The sequence below is a fragment of the Arvicola amphibius genome, chromosome 5 (genome assembly GCF_903992535.2).
Source record: "Arvicola amphibius chromosome 5, mArvAmp1.2, whole genome shotgun sequence".
Classification (NCBI taxonomy): domain Eukaryota; kingdom Metazoa; phylum Chordata; class Mammalia; order Rodentia; family Cricetidae; genus Arvicola; species Arvicola amphibius.
In genome coordinates, this window is record NC_052051.1 from 43,584,694 (window position 1) to 43,608,208 (window position 23,515).

Here is a 23,515-nt window from a genome sequence, read left to right on the forward strand (position 1 = left end):
AAGGACATGGGAAAGAGGCCACTGCTTCTCAAACACCCCCAGTTCCATTCTTCAAACATTTAGTGTAACCCTAAGAATCTAATTAAAAGCTAAGAGGCTCAGTGGTACAGTACTTGCCCAACCTGTGTGAGGCCCTGAGCTGGATCACTAGCACCACTCGGGGAGGTGGGAACAACCTTCATCAAAAAACAAGCACATTCTGAGTGAGCAGGATTGCAGAGCAGCCACGCAAAACAGAGGTGGTTCCGGCTGAAGGTGGGCCCAGCACAAAGAAGACCGTGACTTCCTGGTTCAGGCGTGGAGATGAGGCAGGAGATGAGGAGGGAGACCTTGAGACCAAAAACAAAGGATGCACAACTGTGTCACAAAGTCGCCTGGTCCTCGGTGCTTCTCTAAATGCTTCATCTTCAGGAGCCGCACTGGAAAGAGATGGAAAGCCAAAGCTGACTTCCAGTGAAGGTGATCCCCAACTTGGGTAAGAGAGAGGGAAAGACACAAACTTCCTTTCCTTCTTTAAATTTAATTAATTAATTATTTGAAACAGGGTCTTGCTGTGTAGTTGTCCTAGAATTCATTATCTAAACTAGGCTGGCCTTGAACTAACAGAGATCTGCCTGCATCTGCCTTCCAAGTGATAGGATTAAAGGTATGCGCCACCATATCTAGCCCTTGTTTTTATTTTATTATTATTATTATCATCATCATCATTATTATTATTGGTTTTTCTTTCTTTTTTTTTTTTTTTTTGGTTTTTCGAGACAGGGTTTCCCTGTAGTTTCTAGAGCCTGTCCTGGAGCTAGCTCTTGTAGACCAGGCTGGCCTCGAACTCAGAGATCCGCCTGCCTCTGCCTCCCGAGTGCTGGGATTAAAGGCGTGTGCCACCACCGCCCGGCTTATTATTGGTTTTTCAAGACATGGTTTCTCTGTGTTGCTTTGGAGCCTGTCCTGGAACTAGCTCTAGTAGACCAGGCTGGCCTTGAACTCACAGAGATCCGCCTGCCTCTGCCTCCCTAGAGTGCTGGGATTAAAGGCGTGCGACACCGCCCGGCTCTGTCCTGAGTTCAATTCCAGACAACCACTTTGTGGCCCACAACCTTCTGTATCGAGATCTGGTGCCCTCCTCAGACCTATAGGCATACATGCAGACAAAGCACTGTATACATAATAAATAAAACAAAAGAAAAAAGCTGGATGTGATGGCATTTTCCAGTGATCCCAGCACTGGGGAGGCAGAGAAAGGAAGAGGATCTTTGAGGATCACTGGTTAGCCAGCCTGTTCAGAAACCCCCAGGTTCTAGACAAACTCGCGGGTGTGCGCGCACACACAGAAATAGAGAATCAAATATTGAAGGAGTGGCAAGGGAAAATGTCCAAATGCTAGTAAAAAAATATACATGCAACACACACACACATACACATACACACACACAGAGAGAGAGAGAGAGAGAGAGAGAGAGAGAGAGAGAGAGAGAGAGAGAGAGAGAGAGAGAGAGAGAGAGAGAGAGAGAGCGCACCTTTGGAGGAGTCAGGAGGTGTTAGGAAGAAGGTGACGCTAAGGATGGGGAAGGGGAGGAGAGAATGAATGTGTCCTTGCATTAACAGCGCAGAGGATCAGGTGTGGTGGCTTAAGGCTTTAATCTTAACATTTGGGAAGCAGAAGCAGGTGGATTAGTGTGAGTTCAAGACTAACCTGGTCTCCTGGCCTACAGAGCATATTCCAGGTCAGTCTGTCTTTAAAAGGAGTTTTGGGAAATCCAGGGGTTTGCAGCAGTGTAGCCTTGGAAAAGTGACTCCCAGACTGTGGTAGACTGTGGGAAAGTGGCTCTGACTTGTCACAGAGTCGTTTGGAATTCCTGTGGGTTGACCTCTTGGATGTGGTCATCAGTGAGGAGGAGAATGTCAAAGCTTTTATTTTCAAAGCTTCCTCCTCGACTTGGGTTAGCATTTGTATGGTATCTGATTTGTGCACTGTGCACAGGAGTGGGAGCCAGGTTACTCTGTGGGATCCTGCTGAATACAATGCCACATGCCTGATGGTCCCAGAACTCAGGATGCCTGGGAAGGAAGACTGAAAGTTCTAGGTCACCCTGGGCTACATCCATCTCAAAGTGAAACAAAACAAAGCAAACACAAGAAATAGGGAAAAGCAGCTGCCGTGGGTACTCACCAACAACTGTGCTGTTTTAGACGACAGAGAACCATGTTATGCAGAGTAGACGAAGGGATAGGGAGACTGATCCTCAATCCCAGGCTGTGCTTCCCTGGCCACAAACATCACTCTCACCTGAACGCTCGGAGGAAGGCAGCATCCCAAAGTACATTGGGATCTTAGAAAAAGTACATTGGGACTTAGAAACACTCCAAATCTGTATCTGAGGACCCAAACGAAAGCTTTCAAATCCAGTCATGGGCAGCCAAAGAAGTACAGGAATGAGCAAGGAGGCCTACGCACGGAGCTTGGGGCACGGCAGAAGGATGGCCCAGCCCTCCAGCACAGGCACTCCGAGGCAATGCCAGGACTTTGGAATCGTTTCAAAAGGAGCAGGAAATCCAGACTCCAATGTGGAACCTTCACACTTTTAAATCCCGGCAGCCAACGTAAAAACTTACATTTCATTTTTGAGAAGTTATAAACAAAAAAACAGAATGTTCTAACCTGGGGTGGCATGGGGGCGGGCGAGGAGGACAGAAAACGGAAGTAAGCATGGCTCTGTCATCTGTGTTAGGACGCTTACCTGTGCACAGAATATTTGTTTGCACGCACGCGTGTGTGCGCATTTATTTATTTATTTGTTTATTTTTCCCCAGGAAAAAGGCTGTGAGAATGACTATTGCTAGGGAGGGTACCTGGGATAGAGTGAATACAAGTCCTTTTAAATTATAAAACTATTTATCGTTTTATGTGTATGGGTGTTTTGTCTGCATACACGTCTGTGGTGTACCACATGTATGCCTGCCTGGTGAACAAGACCACATAGCTTCTCCCTGCCTCAGGGACATTGCCCTAAATGAAACAAGCCAGTCACCAGAGGACAAGCTCTGTCTAGTTGTACTCACACAAAGCACATAGTAAAACCATGGAACAAGAACGTTCCGAAGGCTGGGCAGAATAACTGCTTAGCGGGTAGGTTTTCATTTTGCAAAATGAAGGTTTTAGCCATCTGCTGCCTAACAGTTTGAACCCGGGTCACAGGATTGTGCACTTGAAAATCACACCACAAAAGAAGGGAAGAGAGAAAAAAGGGAAGGGAGGGAGAAGGACGTATGGAGAGAACCTGAGTCAGAAGGCCACCGTTGCAGACTGTCCGTTCAAGTTTAGTAGACTCTGTTCCATCAGGACATGTGGGGGGGAAACCCGCCTTGACAGCTAGACCTGGTGTCAAGTCAGGTGCTTGCTTCCGCTAAGCAGGTGACCTTCCCTCTGGGCCTTTCCCCGCCCACCACCGAGTGCTTCAATCCCGTGAGCGCTGTCGTTCCTCTTTCTGCAGTGGAAGAGGATGTGTTGGAAAGCCAGTCCCGCATGGGCCATGAGTTTTCCCACCATGCTCTCCCCAAACATGGACTAAGTTCACCTGATTTTCAGACACTCCCGACGAAAGAGTAAATTCTCAATCTTCTGAGCCACATCCTCTGATGTTACTTTGCTCCATTATACCCTCCCTAGCATGATGAACTAGAACCTTTGAAACTGTGAGCAGAATTTAATCTTCTTTAAGCGCCATGGCAGTGTGCACGCCATGTGGACGGAGAAGTCAGCGCCGCTGCAGGCATCAGCTGGGCCTCTCCTTGAGCACTCACAACAGTGGCTGACGCTCTTGGGAACTCCAGAAAGTGGGCTAGACAACTTTCCAGAGCTGGGGCGGTAAACATGGCTCCGGCCAGTACCTGCCAGCATGAGGCTAGACTCATGGGAACCAAGGAGGGAGGAGCCAGTCACCAGAGCCCAGCAGCGAAGGGCCTAACTGCCACCAAACAGTTTAAACTTCGGCTCATGCAGTCAGAGAACGCTACACACCTGAAAAACAACTACAAAAACAAAACAAATAATAAAATAAAATTAAAAAATAAGCTGGGCAATGGTGGCGCACGCCTTATATCCCAGCACTTGGGAGGCAGAGACAGGTGGATCTTTGTGAGTTTGAGACCAGCCTGGTCTACAAGAGCTAGTTCCAGGACAGGCTCCAAAGCCACAGAGAAACCCTGTCTCGAAAAAAACGAAAAATAAATAAATAAATAAATAAATAAATATAAAAATAAAAATAAAAAAATAAAAAACAAAACCAGGTCCAGGCAGAGAATAACCTCTGGGAACCTCTGAACAAGTTACAATATGCTTGAAAAAATGCTTAGATACTAAAAAAAAGAAGAAAAATTGGTATAGATTGTCACATAAATAGTTTAATAAAATAAAGTTTTTAAAGAAATACTAAAGTAATATTAAAAATAAGCCATATAAGGATGGGAAATACATAAGGCACCTGGATCCTGTATGTTGCTTTGTTGACTTTGAATTTTTTAAATGCTGGTGAGCAAACACCAGCTGCTGAGAGACCTTGGATTGTGGACGGGATTGATGGGTTAAACCAGTATATACGCTTTAGGGATGTCTCGCCTTCAGAATAGAAGTCTGGAAATGTGTTGTTTCCACAAGCAATGAAAAACTATGGATCTCTTCGAAATTAATAAAGATCGAATGTGACCAGGGGAGTCCTCTTGAGGATCTTGGCTGCAGACATGAGGGAGGAAGCCACGAAAGACTGCAGCACAGGCGACATGTATGCTGATCCCTCTGCGTGGGAACAGCTCTGAGACCAGATGAGACATGATAAATCTTGTTGGCCACTCAGGAGGCCGAGATAGGCAGATCTTTGTGAGTTCGAGGCCAACCTGGTCTACAAGACCTAGCTCCAGGACAGGCTCCAAAGCTACAGAGAAACCCTGTCTCGAAAAACCAAAACAAACAAACAAATAAATAAATAAATAATCTTGTTGGCTGCAGAATCCTCATAATAGTTGGTTATACAGTCCAAACAGACTTATAAAGTCTCTTACCTACTCAAACATAAAATAAATCATCTTTAGTTGACATGTACACATCACACAATTCCATGCTTGTGTTAATACAGATATGTATGTTACCTTTAAAAGTGGGTATGTTTTCAGAACCAAAGGACTGGGCGTGAATAAAGACAAGTAGTCCAAATGATCGAGCCTCTCAGAATGCCTCACATGTAAAAGTTAGTCCTTGCTCTTTCCAGAGCTGCAAGGTATCTTGTTGAGAAAAGGCAGACAGGTTTGCCTTGCTAACAGGCTTCATATGAAAAGGCAAACTGGTTTCAGATGTAACTTTCCACTAAAAAAAAAATGATTTGAAATGAATATTCTTGGTAATAACTACTGTGTCTCTGCTAAATGATCAGATGGGAAGAAAGAGCGATAAAATCTATGCAAGATTGAGGGTCTAAGAAAATGTTCTAGGATATAAAAAAGGCCTGAGGATGTGAAAGCATATGATTTAAGATATACATGCAAGTTGTAAAGGTATAGGTAAATGGTTTAGGCTATGTGAAAAATGGAAAATGTTTTGGATTTCTTTCCCATTTTATGCTATCGTTACACTATAGATCCATAGTAGGATAGGGCCCTCAGCCTGATCTTTTAAAACAGAGAGGTTAGCCGGGCGGCGGTGGCGCACGCCTTTAATCCCAGCACTCAGGAGGCAGAGGCAGGCGGATCTCTGTGAGTTCGAGACCAGCCTGGTCTACAAGAGCTAGTTCCAGGACAGGCTCCAAAGCTACAGAGAAACCCTGTCTCGAAAAAACCAAAAAAAAAAAAAAAACAGAGAGGTTATTGTACAGCTTTAAGAGAATCATTAGAAATAATTTGGCTGCAGCTGGGCAGTGGTGGCACACGCTTTTCAGCAGAGGCAGGTGAATCTCTGTGAGTTCAAAGCCAGCCTGGTCTACAAGAGCTAGTACCAGGACATGCAGAACAAATGAAACATTTAGCACCTTGGGGAAGATGTTTTGAAATGTTAGCACTTTCTGTCTGAGACTCCAGAGGCAAATATAGGTGGACTTTTCTGTTCTGCCAGTTGCTCCCCAAAATAATCACACAGAGACTTAATTATAAATATTTGGCCGATAACTTAGCCTCATTTTTAGCTAGCTCTTTTTTTTTAATGTATACAGTGTTCAGCCTCCATGTATGCCTATAGGCCAAAAGAGGGCACCAGATCTCATTACAGATGGTGTGAGCCACCATGTGGGTACTGGGGATTGAACTCAGGACCTTTGGAAGAGTAGGTAGTGCTCTTACCCACTGAGTCATCTCTCCAGCCCTTAGCTAGCTCTTATAACTTAAATAAGCCCGTTTCTATTCATCTGTGTGCTGCCCTGAAGTCAATTACCTCATGTATGTGGTCCCCATCCTGTTCACTCTGCATCCCATGGCATCGGCTCATGACTCCCAAGACTGCCCTTCTTCTTCCCCCATCCTCCTAGTCTGCAAGGTCTACCTAATCTCCACCTGTCCAGCTATTGGCCAGTCAGCTTTTTTATTAACCCAATCCCAGTGACAAATATTCACACGGTTAAAGGAATATTCCACAGGCAAATGCTGAAAAATCATTGGCGAGGTACCTTAGCAGGTGGAACCCATAACACTGGAAGAAGAACCAATCCATTTGGATAGCAGACTCTTCAAAGGCTGGCAGCATTGTCTGACATGGAGTTCCACCCTCCCTATGCTAAATTTGGATTCTGGAATAAAACCCATTACTAAAAGAAAATCAGGCAAATGAAGATATCTGCAGAAGCCACCTGGATGGACAGCCCCAGGCTAAATTCATAAGCAGACTTTTCCCACCCAAGACTATTCCTATGGAGGAGTCACATTTTACAAAGTCAAGAATATTTTACTGAAGCCGGGTGGTGGTGGCGCACGCCTTTAATCCCAGCACTCGGGAGGCAGAGGCAGGCGGATCTCTGTGAGTTCGAGACCAGCCTGGTCTACAAGAGCTAGCTCCAGGACAGGCTCTAAAGCTGCAGAGAAACCCTGTCTCGAAAAACCAAAAAAAAAAAAAAAAAGAATATTTTACTGAAATCTCACTGTGGTCTGGCACGGCGGTGCATGTCTATAATTCTAGTACGTAATGGGCAGAGATTGGAGAACCAGTATGGGTTCCAGACCAATTAGAGTTACAGAGTCTCAAACAACACAACTCTCCCCAAATAAAACTAAAACAAAAACCTATCATAGGGCAGCTGTGTTGGCTCATGGCTGAATTTCCAGCATGGAAGACTGAGGCAGTTGGATCAAGAATTCAAGACTGAGCCACACTTTTAAGCCCAGCCCTGGAGAACCTGAGACTGGCCTACCTCTGTTAGTTCAAGGCCAGTTAACTCTAAGTAGTAACTTCCTCCTGGAAGGTTACAGAGAGAAAGTCTGTCTCAAAATCAATCAATCAATCAATAAATAAATAAATGTGGTGGTGTGTGCCTTTGACCTCAGCACTCAAGAGGTAGAGTTCAATGAGGTCAGCATGCCTACCTTTCAAGTTCAAGGCAATTCTGGGTTTCAGAGCAAGACCCTATCTTAATTTAAAAACAACAACAACAAGAAGAAAACAAAAGCAAACAAACCATCCTGAACAAGTGCAAAACCTGGCAGGACTGGGCCTGTAGTTCAGCAGTAGAGTACATGCCCCGTGCAAACAAAAACTGAGCAAAGCCAAGAGCAACGAATCCGTCATGTATAAGAGCACAGGGTTGTCAGATTTAGCAAATAAAAACATGGGAAATTCAATTAAGTTTTAATTTGGGATAAGGTATATATATTATGATATTCCAACCAGACACAGCAACCCTAGCTAGGGATGTGTGTTCTTTCCATCTTCTTGCTTTTTATTAATATTTGTTTGGCTGTTCTTTGGGTTACACAAGACACAGCCCTTTTAGAGAAGACTTGTTCAAGAAAATCTGTTTCAGGCACTACTCCTGAGCTAGGAGCAACTGAACATCCATTGATAGAGATGAGGAAACAAATGGTGGTCTTTGTGTCCTGGGAGTCTGTGCAGCTGCACTGTGTAAAACAAGAAACCGAGAGCACTTGTAACCGTGCGGATAAACCCAGACAAAGCGCTAGCAGAAGCAGCCAGACAGAGACGAGCACGGCCACGTGATTCTGGTTAGAGTTTTTACTCTTTTGCTCTTTTTGGGGGCCTGACACCCTGCTCCCAAGGAAATCACACACACCTCTTTCTTATAAATGTCTGGTCTTAGCTTGGCTTGTTTCTAGCCAACTTTTTTTTTTTCTTTTTTTCAAAACAGGCTTTCTTAGTAGTATGGAGCCTGCCTCTGACTCCCAAGTACTAGGATTAAAGGCATGTGCCACCACTGGCTGGCACCAGCTTTTCTTAAATTATCCAGTCTACCTTTTGCCTCTGAGCTTTTGTCTTTCTCTATTCTATCTACCTTTCTTTCTTCTTCCTCTGTAGCTGCCTGGCTGGTCCGTGGAGTCTTTCTTCTTTTTCCCCTTCCTTCTATTTATTCTCTCTGCCTGTCAGCCCCGCCTATCCTTTCTCCTGCCTTGCTATTGGCCAGTCAGCTCTTTATTAGACCAATCAGGATTTTTAGACAGGAAAAGTAACACACTACACAGAGTTAAACAAATACCACCTAAAAGAATGCAACACATCTTTGCATCATTAAGACAAATGTTCCACAGCGTAAACAAATGTAACATATCTTAAAATAGTATTCCATAACACAAGTATAATAAATGGACAAATGTAACTAACTGACTGACTAGTGAGTCCCTGGGGGAAGTGGGTAATAGCTGAGAGAGTATCTTGTGCTATGGGATCCTGTACATTGTGACTATGTGTTGTTTGTAAATGGAGACTGCTCATAGCATAGAGGAGAATCCCACATCAGTTGTTATCATTGCTTGATAAATAAAGCTGCTTTGGCCTATAGCAAGACAGGATAGAGCCAGGCTAGAAATCCAAGCAGAGATACAGGTGAAGAAGGGCAGTTTGGAGGACGCTAGCAGCTGCTGAAGGAGCAACTTGCCAGAGCACCACCAATAAGCCAAGTATTGGTGTGGCGATACACAGATAAATAGAAATGGGTTAATTTAAGTATAAGAACAAGCAATTAGCCTGAGCCATTGGCCAAACATTTACAATTAATATTAAGCCTATGAGTGGTTATTCGGGAACTGGCAGATGGAAGAGAAAAGTCCAAAAGTTCAAAGGGAATTTTGAGGACTCTGAGTATTGTATCATTTGATCTGGGTGGTATTTCAGAGATAACATACATATGTAAAATTCACTTTACATATGTTATACCTAGGTTTTCAAAAAATATTTTTAAGATTGAAAAAAATCTTTTTATTTATGCATATGTGTAGATTCTACTGTATGCCCAGTGATTTCAGTTTCTCATAGAGGCCAGAAGAGGGTATCAAGTCCTCTGGACTTATAGGTGGTTATGAAGTACTCTAAGTGGTTGCTGGGAACTGAATTTGGTGCTTGGAGCCATCTTTTCAGCTCCTATACCTAAGTTTCCAAAGGAGAGAGAATTATTTAGCTTATTTCAGACCATATTCTGGTGCCAGGTAATAAATCCATTTTTGCACTTTATTACTCTTTGCTACCTCCGGGCTGAGTACTGACGTCCATAGTGCCTGTTTGTGACAATGTCCCCGTCAGCCATGATAACACCGAGCTGTGGCATTCCTTGTCTTGCAGTCTCCCCTAGGGCTAGTCTTGAGCCTTTCTGTGTCCCCTCTACAGCCCTGTCCTAGAGGATCCTATTGAATCCTTGGGTGAAATCACACCTCACTGTTGCCTCCCGTGCGCCTGACCATGGCCCATCCTCCTCCCCGTGTCTACACAAATGAGTCTGGATGTAGAAATCCAGCCAGCCGTTTACCTGATGGTTCCTTTGGGAGCTGCACAGATGGACGCCTCCTAGATTGCCCCCCTATCCCCCACTTTCACATCCCCTTTGTCTGTCCACGCTCCAAGTCCCAAAGCTACACCTGCATCCTCCCTTCTCTTCAGAATTCTAGACGCTTCAGAGTGTTCTATATATGTCCACTCTCTCCACTGCCACTGCTCTTGGCCCAGGCCCATCTTGCACAGCAAACAGAGTCATCTCAATGTGTAATATGACTATGTTTCATTTATTTATTTATTCATTTATTTATTATTTATTATTTATTTATTTGGTTTTTCAAGTCAGGGTTTCTCTGTGTAACAGCCCTGGCTGTCCTGGAACTCACAGAGAATTCTGTCTGCCTCTGCCTCCCAAGTGCTGGGATTAAAGACATGGGCCAATACTGCCTGGATATTTTTTTTTAATTTTTTTAGATTTACTTTTTTTATTTTATGCATCTAAGTATTTTGCCTACATGTATGTATGTATACCATGTGTGTGTGCCTTGTGCTCTCAGAGGCCAGAAGATGGTATCAGATACCTTGGAGCTGGAGTTGCTGGTCCTCATCGGACCCTGGTCCTCTGGTAGAGCAGGCGGTGCTCGACACATAACTGGCAAGTCATCTCTCTAGCCTCCATGTTTATTTCTCATAGTCTATTTCTTATACCCGGAGCCAATCAAGCATGGCAGCCAGTGCTTTCTCTTTTCTCATATTTAGCAGAGTGAGGGTGTTATGTTGGGAGCATAGCCCCCAGCCTCCAAAACTGACAGTTGTATTGGTCTGGACTCCAAATCCCAGGATGCCAGGTCTTGACCCGGATCAGGACCACTCCCACAGAGTATTTAAGTGAACTCCCAAAAAAGGATCACGTGGTCTCTTTTCCATCCTCCTGGTGGTCGCGTTCATGGCCTCCCCGGGCCCCCTGGGGCCACCTGAGAGTGTAGGAATCCCATTAAACCTGGATATTTTTAAATTTGGCTTGTTTTGATTTGGCTTGGTTGGGATTTTGTGTTAGCAGAGAGCTCGCAATAGGAAAAGTTCCTAACAGAGGGCTTTGTAGGACAGGTGACTAACAAGGGTCATGAACCCAGTGTTTGCCAGGCAGCATATAGCCAAGGAAGAATGGGATCCAGCTCAATGGTAGACTGCTTAAAGTGTAGACAGTCTCAGGTGCCAGTACTACAAAAATAAGTAAATCTTTATAGCCTACGTAGAGATTTCTACTGCCTAAGGCACACATTCTAACAGCTTCACCTCCTTGGGTCTGATCCTCTGTCCCAGGCCCAGATGTTCTCAGATGTGAACTATGCTACTTTACACAGATGTAGATCAGCTAAGTGGAATTTCCCCCCTAAGTTTAACTGTCGTGTTTAGTCATTTTTGTAGTGTCCATGCAGAAGGATGCTTGTAATTCTGTGGCATAATGAAACCTCTCAGTGTTTTGCCTTCAGGTCAACACAGGCCAAGCTCCCCAGAAGGTCCCTGCTTCTGCTTAGTCACTGTCAACCACAGAGTGACATCTGCAATTCCAACAGCTTAGTTCTGCCGCTTTCCCATTTCAGTCTATTGTGTGGTTAGAATTTTCTTCTGCCCTTCCCGAAGTGTGTTAGAGGGGTTCTAGGTTCAAACAATTCCAAGCTCCTCAACCCACATCTGGCCGGCAGCCTGATTTTGTTTATTTTGTTTTTCCGAGACAGGGTTTCTCTGGGTAGTTCTGACTGTTCTGGAACTCCCTCTGTTGACCAGGCTGTCCTCACAGAGATCCACCTACCTCTGCCTCCCAAGTGCTGGAATTAAAGATGAGCACCACCACTGCCTGGCCTTTAATTTCTTTTAAATGACTCATTATATATATATTCAATATACATTATACTGTATTAAGGATATTACTGTACATTATACACATCCCTCCAATATCTCCTACCCTCTTTTTATTCTGCGTCCCCCTTGACACTTGTAGAAAGCTTTCCTCTACCCCCAACATCAGAGACATTCCATGTTTTGCCTCTCGGCTGTTTCCTTCCGGGCTTCTGTAGTTAATTTTACATATCGACTTAACTGGGCCAAGAGAAGGCCAGATGGTATTAAAGCCCCACTTCTGGGCGCGCCGGAGTCTGAGAAGCTGTTTGCAGAAGAGATTAGCATTTGAATCAGCAAAGAAACCTGACCTCCATCAAGTGGGCGGGCCCAGCCGCTTCTGTGGAACGACAGGTAGAATGAAAAGTCAGAAGAAAAGCAAAGCCAGACTCTGCTCTGCCTTCTGGAGCTGGGATGATCTCGACATCAGACTTCCCAGGTCCTCCATCTCAGACTGAGTTACACCACCAGCTTCTCTGATTCAGCTGCTTTCAGGCCAGGATATCATGAGACAGTCTGGTGTCATAACTGAGTGAATAAATTCACGCAACAAATTTCTCTTAGATGTCTGTATTTCTGTTCGGCGTTTTAACCTTTCTTTCTTTCTTTCTTTCCTTCCTTCCTTCCTTCCTTCTTTCCTTCCTTCCTTCCTTTCTCCTCCCTCCCTCCCTCCCTCCCTCCCTCCCTCCCTCCCTTCCTTCCTTCCTTTCTTTTTTTCTGAGATAGGGTTTTTCTATGTAGCCTTAGCTGTCCTGGAATTTGCTTTGTAAACCAGGATGACCTTGAACTCACAGAAATCCACCTGCCTCTCTCCTTCCCAAGTGCTAGGGATTAAAGGCATGTGCCACCACCACTCAGCTTTTTTCTTTTTTCAACTTTATTCTTCTCTCATACAATACATCCTAACCCCTCCCTCCCTCCCTCTTTTGCCTCCTCTCCCTAGTCTCTGCGTGTCTTTCTGTTTCTTTGGAGATCTTGTCCAGCTAGGTTTCCAGTTTTCCAGGAGCCATGGAGGTTGACCCCCATCCTCCTTTCCCTTCACCTTTGGCGCTTTGTTCAATTAACAGCTCAAGCCCTTGTGCACAGGAGTGCTAGCTGTGTGGTGGGCTCTGTTTGAAGAATGGGCACAGGGAAGTGCATGAATCAGGAGACAGACAGGTACCATGAGAGAGACATAGAGAGCCAGGCATCAGTCAGTATGATTTCATTCTAAATGCTAAGAAGCGTAGAGAGAGAGAGAGAGAGAGAGAGAGAGAGAGTTCATTTATGTCAACCTGGAGACTTGGAAAGTTTCCAAGAGAGGCTAAGGTGAGATATAATGAGAGAGAATGCTCCGGAGAAGTGGGGCCATCAAGCTGGCTCAGGGCAAACGTGTCCTCTGACTTGCATGAGTTGCACGAGTAAGCCGGGTCATGTGTGTCTCCCACATAACAAACAACTCTTTTATTTTTAAACAATAATTCTTAAAAATTAAGAAGAGGAAAGTTCAAATGGGCCAGACAATAAAAACAAAAAACAAATATTTATTTTTTCTATTTATTTATTGTGAGCTCTGTTTGTCCCAGAACTCACTATGTGGACGAGGCTGGCCTTGACTCCATAAAGATCCACCTGCCTCTGCCTCCTGAATGCTGGGGTTAAAGGCCTGCGCCAACACTTTGCTGCTTGGCTAAAAAAGGGTTTTGAAGAGCCGGGCAGTGGTGGCGCACACCTTTAATCCCAGCACACCTTTAATCCCAGCACTTGGGAGGCAGAGGCAGGCGGATCTCTGTGAGTTCGAGGCCAACCTGCTCTACAAGAGTTAGTTCCAGGTCAGGCTCTAAAGCTACAGAGAAACCTTGTCTCAAAAAAAAAAAAAAAAAAAAAAAAAAAGGTTTTGAAGACTGGACCCAGAAGCACTCCCTTTGCTACCAACGCTGGTGTTAGACAAGGGCCAGAGGAGTAAGAAATCTGTAGACACTCAGCGAAGTAGACGAAGCAGCAGGAAATGCAGCTGCAAAGCCAAATGAGGACGAGCTTCCTGACAGGACGTCGCACCCGCCGTGCCAAATGCCCCCAGAACGTTCCAGTAAAGATCCCCAGATTGTGTAATTTGGAGAACGTGGCTAATTTGCTTGGGCAGTTTTAGAGCAGAACCAGGGACGGAAGCCAGATTGCCAGTGGGTAATGAGATGGTGGAAGTGTGCGCAAGGTGGTACTTTCTAGAAGCCGGCTTGAGTAAGGAAATGCGGAAAGGTGGTTGGTGCCGAAGCACAGAGGGCGCCAGAAGGACAGGGGTCTTCCAGAGCTTTCCGTGGTCGGTTGACTAAAGCGGACTTCAGGCGAACGTGGGTTTGTGGTTTAGAGTTTGTGTATGGGGCGAGGAGGCACATCTTAAGATCTAGAATCAGAGAGCATGAATCAGTGCTCCCTGCCAGGAGTAGGAGTAGGGGAAGTGTTTACTTAGGGTACTGGAGGCCATTTGCAGATAAAAAGGGTCTTTTGTGAAGAACAAATAAAGGAGCAAGTATTGCACAATCCGGGAACCCATGAGCCACGCCTTTTGTGCCACCATAGCTCAGGTCTTTGTGACTGACTCTGATCCGCTGTGGGCATCCCTGGGAAGGAGTGAAGGCATGAAAGAGACTAAAGGACAGTGGACTATGCTTTGAGATCTCTGATACATAAGCCCTGTGTCCATTAGTGTGTGTTAGTATGTAGAAAGATATCCAGAACTAATGTTCTCTGAGTTAGACTTCGATAAACATCGCTAAGTCATATTCTAATAAGAGAGTCCATTTCCCTTTACCTCCCCTAGTAATGATGCAATTAATCTCTGTCCTTCTGGTAAGGTGAGAAATCATACTAATGACTAAATTTTTGTTCCTTTTTGGCAGAGAATATCACCAGTCCTCAAAGATCAGGGATCAATCACCGTCCCTCTGTGTCAGCTCTTCTCTGCTTGCCCCAGGCTGGACCCTTATCTGGACAGATTATTTCCCACCCAGGTGATCAGCCCTCTGATTGATCTCTAGTCTTATCTTCTTCCCAAGTGCATTGCTGGCTTTTTCCATGCAGATTTCTCATTCACACTCCTAGTTGCTACGGGTACCCTGAGGACACTGCCTTTTGGCTTCCTGCACTTGACTGTCCTCCTGGTGGGTGGATAACCAGGTGGTGCCAAGTCACTTGTTTCATTGCTCAGCCATACAGTGTAATATTTTCAGGTCTTAAAACAGAATGAAGGATAAAGGTTGTGTGTTTGCACATGCTTATCATTCCAGCATTTAAGAGACTGAGACAGGAGGACTGCTGTAAGTTCAAGGCCAGCCTGGGCTCCAGAGTTAAGACCATGCTAAAGGATGAAATAAAACCAAACCAAAACCCAAATCCCAAACTCTCAACCTTTAAATAAAATTCTGATCTATGCTAAAACAGAAATGATTCTTGAATACATTAAACTAGGTGAAAAAAATTATTGGAAAAGAAAGACTAGAATTATCTGACTCGACTTAAGAGATAAGAAGAGCAGGCAAATTCATACAGAAAGAAATGTGGTTTACAGGGCTGAGGGAGGCAGTGAGGGAGGCACTAGCGTTTGAAGTATATAGAATTTCAAATTGCAGGTGAAAACTCTGGAGCTGGAAGGGGTGATGACTACAAAACGTGGGTTCAAGACAGAGGTAGGTGGATCTCTGTGAGTTTGAGGCCAGCCTGGTCTACAGAGCCAGTTCCAGGACAGGCTCCAAAGCTACAGAGAAACCCTATCTCAAAAAAAAAACAAAAAAAAACAAAAAAAAAAAAACAAAACCCAACCCAAAACAAAACAAACAAAAAAACCCCCAAAATATGGGTTCACTTTAAGATAGTATTATTAGGAATGGTTAAAGGGCAGGGCATGGCTGTGCACACTTTAACTACATTAAGTACTCAGTAGCAGAAGCAAACAAACAACATCACTTGCCCCCTTAAAAGACAAACCCCAAAACAAATCATATATGATGCGTCTATTCTATATTTACCGTAGATAAATCTAAAATGAGCGTGGATCATATGGTTACCTGGGCTGTAGGAAGAGGAGGGGAATGAGATTATCGACCTGAAAACACTCTAAAATGAAGCAGTAGCAATGGTCATGTCACTGAATTGTATTTTTAGGTGGAGAATATTATGGTGTGTGAATTATACATCAACTTAAAAAAAGAAAACACGGGGATTGGCAGGAAAAGGGCCCTATGATGGACAGAATGCTTACATCATCACAGTTCCATTGACTACTTCTCAACCCAGTGACACAGAGGTCACTATGGAGCCTAGGCTGCCTCTAACTCTTTGTCCTGCCTCAGGCTTCTGAATTTGGAGATTACAAGTTTGTTTTCAGCATTTTTTTTTGTTGTTGTTGCTAAAAACATTCACTTTTGTTTTTGTTTGTTTGCTAGTTGAAATATTGCTGCAATGAATAACACTGAACTTGAAAACAAACAAAAAGCAAAAAAAAAGGAAGGAAGGAAAGAAGAGAGAGAGGAAGGAAGGAAGGAAGGAAGGAAGGAAGGAAGGAAGGAAGGAGGAAAAAGTGATGAGGTGGTCTCTGCATTTAGAAGGCAGAAGTTGTTAGGTCTTTGTGAATCAGAGGCCGTCCTGGTGTACATAGCTAGTTTCAAACCAGTCAGAGATATGTAGTAAGACCTTGTCTGAAAAAACTGATCATTTCAGGCAGCTCCCACAGAGCTGGGCTGCCCTGGGCTGCACAGTGGAGCTCTGTTGACAGAAAGCCAAGTGAGTGTGTGAGCTCTTAGTCTCTTTCAAGCACTAGTCCAGCATTAGGTAAAGGGGCCTTGAGACCTTTTTCCATCACTCAGTATGATCTCTTCAAAGTTAAGAATATTTTGCCTGAATTAACCTGCAGAGACAACTCCAAGTTGGAGTTACAGCCTAGATGGAGGCTCAGCAAATGGAGGCTCAACTGTTTGCTTTTGTATGAGCCAAGAATGCTTTTTATGGGTGAACTCAAAACTAAGTAAAAATCTTACCCAAACATTGTAGTCTGGGGTTCCGGCTGTATTTCAGTGGTACATCACTTGCCCAGCATGTGCATGAACCTGGGTTCCACACCTTACCTCCCCAAAGGAGAAGAATATACTTACTAGACTTAATTATTCTTATTGCATTTTGAATTCCATTAAAAACCAAAACCCAAAAGCACGGAAATTTGTTTTTGCCCCTTTATGCATAAAATACAAAACATTTTACTTTTTGATCTTTTCCAGAAAAAGTTTGTTTTATATAAACTCCAGAGAAATCTTAGAAATAATATTGAAAAGTTTGTAAGAATATGGACTAGCCGCAAGCTACAGTCACTGCTCAAAAATAACATAGCCCATGTGTGAGGCGAATTTCAATCAAATTAACCAGAACATAAAACATTCTTGATAGATTCTGTAGATTTGAGTTTACAGAAGTTAATGAGTTTGGGCACAGTTTCTTGTTTATAATTCCTGAAATAAGAAAGGAAAATAGAAGAGAAGAGGCGTGAAGGGAAAATGCTTGGGTCATTTTTTGAATTAATGATGATGATAAAAATGCTTATATGTTGCTGCGCTGAGTAAATATTTTGTATGCATGACCGAATTCAGTCCTCATTAGAGCCATGAAAGAAAGGCTGAAGTCAGGGTGGCCCTTGATAGCAACTCCAGTCGGCCAGCAGGAAAATGTAGTACTTTTTCTAGAAAAGAAAAGCATGAGATTAGAAAGTCAAGGGGTCAAGGTTCTTGAATGTTATGTCCGAGAAGAGTTTAGATTCTCTTTCTTTCTGCTGGGTCATTATTTAGACTAAGGGGCCCCCAAAGAATTCTCAGAAGTGCTGTCAAATGGTCAGCTGTGTTTTGAGATGATAACAAAGATGGTTTTAGGAGGCTACTCTCTTTTTTTTTTTTTTTTTTTTTTGAGACAAGGTTTCACTCTCTATGTAGCCCTGGCTGTCCTGGAACTCACTCTATTGACCAGGTTGTCCTTGCAGTCAGATCTGCCAGCCTCTGCCACCTAAATGCTGGCTAGGATTAAAGGCATTGGCCACCACCACCTGGCAAGAGGCAATTCTTAAGTCATGAGGTTGGAGAGTGGAGAACAAGTGAGACTCTGTGTCTCTGCTGTCATAAAACACCTCCCTCGGTGACTGCAGGTGTCTGGACAGAGTCAAAGACAACGCCAGTTTTTTTTTTTTTTTTGGTGGCAAAATGAGAACCCAGATAGAAACCATATTCGATGAGTCTGATAGTAGAGATGGGCCACCACCGTCCTCTGAACACAGGGGGCTAACTGGTTTTATATACAATGTCACACCGTTTTTGTGTAGCCTACAGAAACCTCTGTAGACTATTTGTAATTCCAATATAATGTAAATGCCGTGTGAATAACGCGTAGTGTGTAGGGGGTGACGAAGGGAAAAGTCTACACTTTATCGTCCTGATGCTATCCAGTTGGGAATCACTCCGCTGTTTGGGAATTTTGATGCTGTAGATGCAGACTCTGTGGGTCCAAACAGTATATTTATAGTTTCTGGAGGACATCTGGGAAGTTGTCTGGTGACACGTCAGAACTGTGTGTCTAAAACTTGAGAAATGACTGGCCTGGAAAGAGAGACAAGGGAAGAAGAGAACCGTGAGGAGGAGAGAGGAGGGGGACAGACTGGGGAGAAAAGGGGCATCAAGGGAATCAGCATCTCTGGAGCCCCAAGCCTGAGCAATCCTTCCATAACTAACTTGGGTGGAGGGGAAGTATGGGACAGTTGGAAAGGCTGAGTGACTTTATCACATAAAAGCGTTTCCTGGAGGGGCTAGTCAATGGAATGTTACTGAGCCAGGGAAGAAGAAAAGGACAGTAAACAGGCCAAAGGATTTGGTACTTAGAAGGTCACAGATGACGTCCGAGAAAGCGGGAGACTGATGGTGCTTTATAGTGCTTGCTGAGTTTTGAGGGTGGGGGAGGAGGAGAGGCTGGAAGATTGGGAGCTGGGGACCCTGGAAGTGAGGTGGTGTTTTAGGATACAGGTAAAAGTGTGAATGGAGAGGGAGGGAGGAGACAATGAAAAATGGAAAAAAAAATTAATGAAATAAAACCAGGAAAGGGATAAACGGAAAGGATCAGGGGCTCTGGATTTCAGCCCCTCTATTTCAGAAGGTTCCACGTTGTTTGCTGCGTAGAGTCCACAATGTTATTTTTTAAAAGGTGTCTGGAAACTCTGGCATAGGAGTTGTTTGTGAGACAGTACCTATGTGTTTCTCTGATGCTGGTCACAGAATCATCTCTTCCTTTCTCCATCTTCGGTGAAGATGAAGCACTCACCTGTTCTTCCAGGGTATATTGGATTTTACAATTCAACTTTTGCTTTCCAGTTTTTTGAGCCAGGGGTCTGACTAGGTAGCCCAGGCGGACTTCAAATTCATATTCTTCCTACCCCCACCTACAAAATGCTGGGATTAAAAATGTACACCACCAAGCCTCACTGGTTTTATTTTAATGTGAGATGATTTAGAGAATTACATATTGATTCTCAAAGATTCAGCTCATGCGCAGTCGTCTACTTTATAAAATGCCAGTCCTTGCTGGTTATGGTATGCCCCTATTGGTAAGTGTGCTGCCAGTCCTCAAGACTGTCAAACATAAATAATTCAGTAATAAAGTCTGTTTTTGTCAGGTGAGGTCAGACGCGGTCCACCATTCTTTGCGGCTCTCAGGAGTTGCTTGGAGATGTGAAGAATTACTCGGTTAGTATAACAACCAAGACAGTGGTTTCAAGATGGAAGATAAAGCTAATTATTAGGGTTATTATTTATTTATTTATTTATTTATTTATTTATTTTATGGTGAAGGTAAGGACGTGGTTTCTGCAGTGCCTCACAAGTTAGTATCTTAAGCCACCGCCCGCAGCATCACCTGGAAACTTACTGGAGATGCAAATTCTGAAGCCACACTTGAAATCCCCTGTTTCATCACCTCTGGGGGTGGTACCCAGCTGGTGAGTCTTAATGGCCCTCTGGGCAAGACTGCCCGGTCTAAGCGTTATGGGTTTATTGACACATGGCCTCCTGACTCAACAGCCTAAGCGCCCATCCAGCAGGCATCTCCTGGGGGCACTTGAGAAATATAGACTCGCAGGTTGGCCCCCGCCCCCCAAACCCGCTCGATCAGAACACACGCCCGGGAGAAATCAAGCCGGGCGTCTTCTCCCGCGTCAGCACGAACAAGGAGGATCTCTTCCCCAGTGAGTTCCGAACCCAATTGGATAAGCAGTGAAATTGCTTTAAAGCGCGTTACCCACTGGGCCGGGTGCACTGCCACCCGCTCCCTGTCACCCCGCGGCTACCGCAGGGCTCGGGGTCCTGCAGGGTTAAAAGGAGGCTCCGGAGGAGAGGCCGGTGGGGGGGCGTCGAGCCTCCCACGCCGGCCCCGAGCAGGTGTGTGGGGAAGGGTCTGCGGCTAAGCGCCCCGGGGCGCGCGGGCGGAGCCGGGGGTCGGGCGGGGAGGGGCCGGCGCGCGGGGCGGGCGGCTGCGCCGCTCCCGCCCCCGGCCCGCCCCTCCGCGGCGCCATTTTGCAGGCGGCTGCCGCGGGGACCCGAGGCGGCGGCAGGCACTGCGGCGCGAGCGGTGCGATCGGCGGGACGCGAGCTCCGCGAGCTGCAGGCAGGTGAGAGCGCGGCCGCCGCGCCCCACGCCCCACGCCGGGCCGGCGGCCGCACCTGCCGGCGGCCCCAGCTGCCCGCCGCGCCCACGAGGCCGGCCCGCGCGGCCCCCGCGCGCTGTCACCCACCCGCGGCGCGGCCTGCGCCCCCACGCCGGCTCGCGCGGCCCGGTGGCCCCGGCTGCCGCGTCAGGCCGTGCGTCCCGGGCGCTCACTGCTGCCCCGCCGGGTGTCCCCGGGACGGCCGCCGTGGACGCGGGGCGCTGCGGGGCTCGCTGTGCGCCCCTCCCCAGGTGGTGCGCCCTACATCCAGGCCCCCGGGGATACAGGGTCAGTCCGAGGGGCGGGGGATGGTGGTGCGCTTTCCAGGCTGGCTTCCTTCCCTCTTTGCGGAGGCGACACCGAGTAATTTTAGATGCCGCTGCTCCGACCTTGCGACCTTTCCCGCTGGCCTGCCCCCGGGGGTCCCGGGTCGCCCTGTTGCCGCCACTCTTGACAGAGAAATTGACATTGGAGTGTGATAATTCGAAGGTGAAGAATTGTCTCCATCGTTTGGCTGGAGATGTCCCATTAGCTGGGTAGCCTATAGGAACTCGGCCTTCTTTCAGGGTGAGGGGCTTTAATCGGGGCTGGTGGGAAACTCGTGGTTGTCAGCGCAAAGGATAAGTGAGGGCAAGTGCGGGGGGGGGGAAGAAAGTTACCTTTGGGGGGCTTCCTGGGGATGGGGCGTTTGCAGTGGCTGTTAGTCTAGTTTTTGCGGCGCTGGGAAACGGGACGGAGAGGATGCTATCCCTTCTGACGTTTGGGTCTTCTGAATGAAGGCTGCCAGGGGATGTGTGAGGATCTGGGATCTGAGACAGCCTGGTTTGAGCTGTCATTAACCGGCCCTGTGACTTCCCCCAGGCAGTTTCCTCTTTACTCTAGTGAGCTAGACCCAAGGTGACTAAAACCTTTCTCTGTTTTGTGTGTGAGCGCTGTTGATTGGGCTCAGGCCTCACATGTTCCGAGCGTGTTATCCGCATCTGCCTTTCATCTTAGTACGGGACTTTGCTGGCCTGTTCCTTTAAGGCGTTTGACTCAGGTGAAGTTTACGAGAGGCCTTTTCCTCTTAGAAGTTCAGGATTCTGTGCTGGGTTATACTTGACTTTATCAGGGTCATTATGGAATGTAGAGCTATACCAAAAGTTAATAGCTTTGGGCGTTCGAGGCCGTGCACCCTGTCAGCGTGGACGCGTCTGGTAGTTCAAAGGAGACACTCAGTATTCCCAGCCAGGCATTGAGGCAGGAGGTAACTAGCTGCTTTCTAGACAGTGTCCTTTGCCTACTGTTAACTGATTCTTTCTCTGTATACCTGGGCATTTCCACCCCAGTTGTCTTATTGTGGAAAGTAATTTTTGTGAGAAGGTAGGTGTTTCCCCCCCGGGCGGTGGTGGAACACTCCTGTGGTTTCTAGCACTCCAGAGGCAGAGGCAGGTGTGTCTCTTATTTCAAGGCCAGCCTGTCTACAGAGCAACTTCAGGACAGCCAGGGCTACACAGAGGAAACCCTGCCTCAAAAAACCAAACAAACAAGAAAGAGGGAGGGAGGAACAGAGAGGGAGGGAGGGAGGGAGGAGAAGAAAGAAAGAAAGAAAGAAAGAAAGAAAGAAAGAAAGAAAGAAAGAAAGTGTTTGAAGGTTGTTTCTTTTCTTTTTTCCTGGCTGACCTGAACTTAACTTGCTCCAGGCTGGCCTCAGACTCACCGAGAGCTCCTAAGCCCTAAGCCCCGGATTAAAGTTGTGCCCCTTCCCCCTTGTTCCAGATAGCTGCCTGGCATTTAGTTTTCTGAGTGGCACGTTACCCTGAGATTAAACCTCTACTAAAAAATGGTTAAGCTGGGTGTGGTGATGTAAATGTATAATTTTAGCCACTCAGTCCAGCTGGTAGAGGTGGGAAGCTCACAAGTTCCAAGCCAGCATGGGATGAAGGGCAAGACTTAGCCTTGTAAGACAACACAAAGTATTTATTTATTTATTTTGAGACAAGGTCTGGCTGTGTACCCTTGGTTGCCTTGAAGCCATAGAGAGCTGCCACATTCCAGGGCTTGGGACTAAAGGTGGTTACCACTATGTCCAGCAAGAAAGTTAAAAAAAAATCTTATGGAAGGACTTGACTAGAGGACTGGAGAGATGGCTCAGCAGTTAAGAGCACTGGCTGGCTGCTTTTTTTTTTTTTTTTTTTTTTTTTTTTTTAAACAGGGTCTGGGCTTCATTCCCAGCACCCACATGGTGTCTCACCATCACCTTTTAACTCCAGTCCCAGGGGATGTAATGCCCTCCTTTGGCCTGTCTTGTGAGCACTGCACACACGTGGACAGACACACACTCCAGGAAACCACATACACACAGTAAAAAGAGTCCTTGACCCAATATGACTGAAGGATGATGCCTGTGGATGTCCCAAAGTGGATGGGGGAAAGCCCACGCAACCTCAACTCTGTGTAAAGAACTCTAGGCAACCGAGGAAAGCTGGGAGCAGGAGAGGTGCCCTAGGCAAGAGCATACCAACTGGTTGTCTGTAGGAGGAGGCCGCTTGTTCATCCCGGCTGCCCAGAACCAAAATAACCATACAGAAACTATATTATTTAAAACGCTGCTTGGCCCATTAGCTCTAATTTCTTATTGGCTAACTCTCATATCTTAATTTAATCCATTTCTAGTAATCTGTCTATCGCCATGAGGCTGTGGCTTACCAGCAAGATTCTAACTGCCGTGCGTGCGTCTGTTTCTGGCAGGGCTACATGGCTTCTCCCTGACTCTCCCAGCATTTAGTTCAGTTTTCCCCAACTACTTAAGTTCTGCCCTATCATGGGCTCAAGACAGTGTCTTTATTAACCAATGATATTCATAGCATACAGAGGGGAATCCCATATCACCTCCCCTTTTCTGTTTAAATAAAAAGGAATATTTTAACTTTAGCATTGTAAAATTACATACAACAAAACAGTTATCAACCAAGAATTACAGTTACAATATTTATATCTACTTTATCTCTTTATCCTTTGTCATAACTAAGGAA

General features: G+C 45.8%; 1 protein-coding gene across 1 annotated transcript in view; it reads left to right on the forward strand.

The window, feature by feature from the left end:
• Positions 1 to 20,364: 20,364 nt before the first annotated feature.
• Positions 20,365 to 23,515, forward strand: part of Slc23a2 (solute carrier family 23 member 2) — a 100,004-nt gene continuing 96,853 nt past the window's right edge. The window contains exon 1 of the mRNA XM_038330729.1: positions 20,365 to 20,465. The gene's annotated coding sequence lies outside the window, so the exon portion shown is untranslated. The remainder of the gene's footprint in view (positions 20,466 to 23,515) is intronic.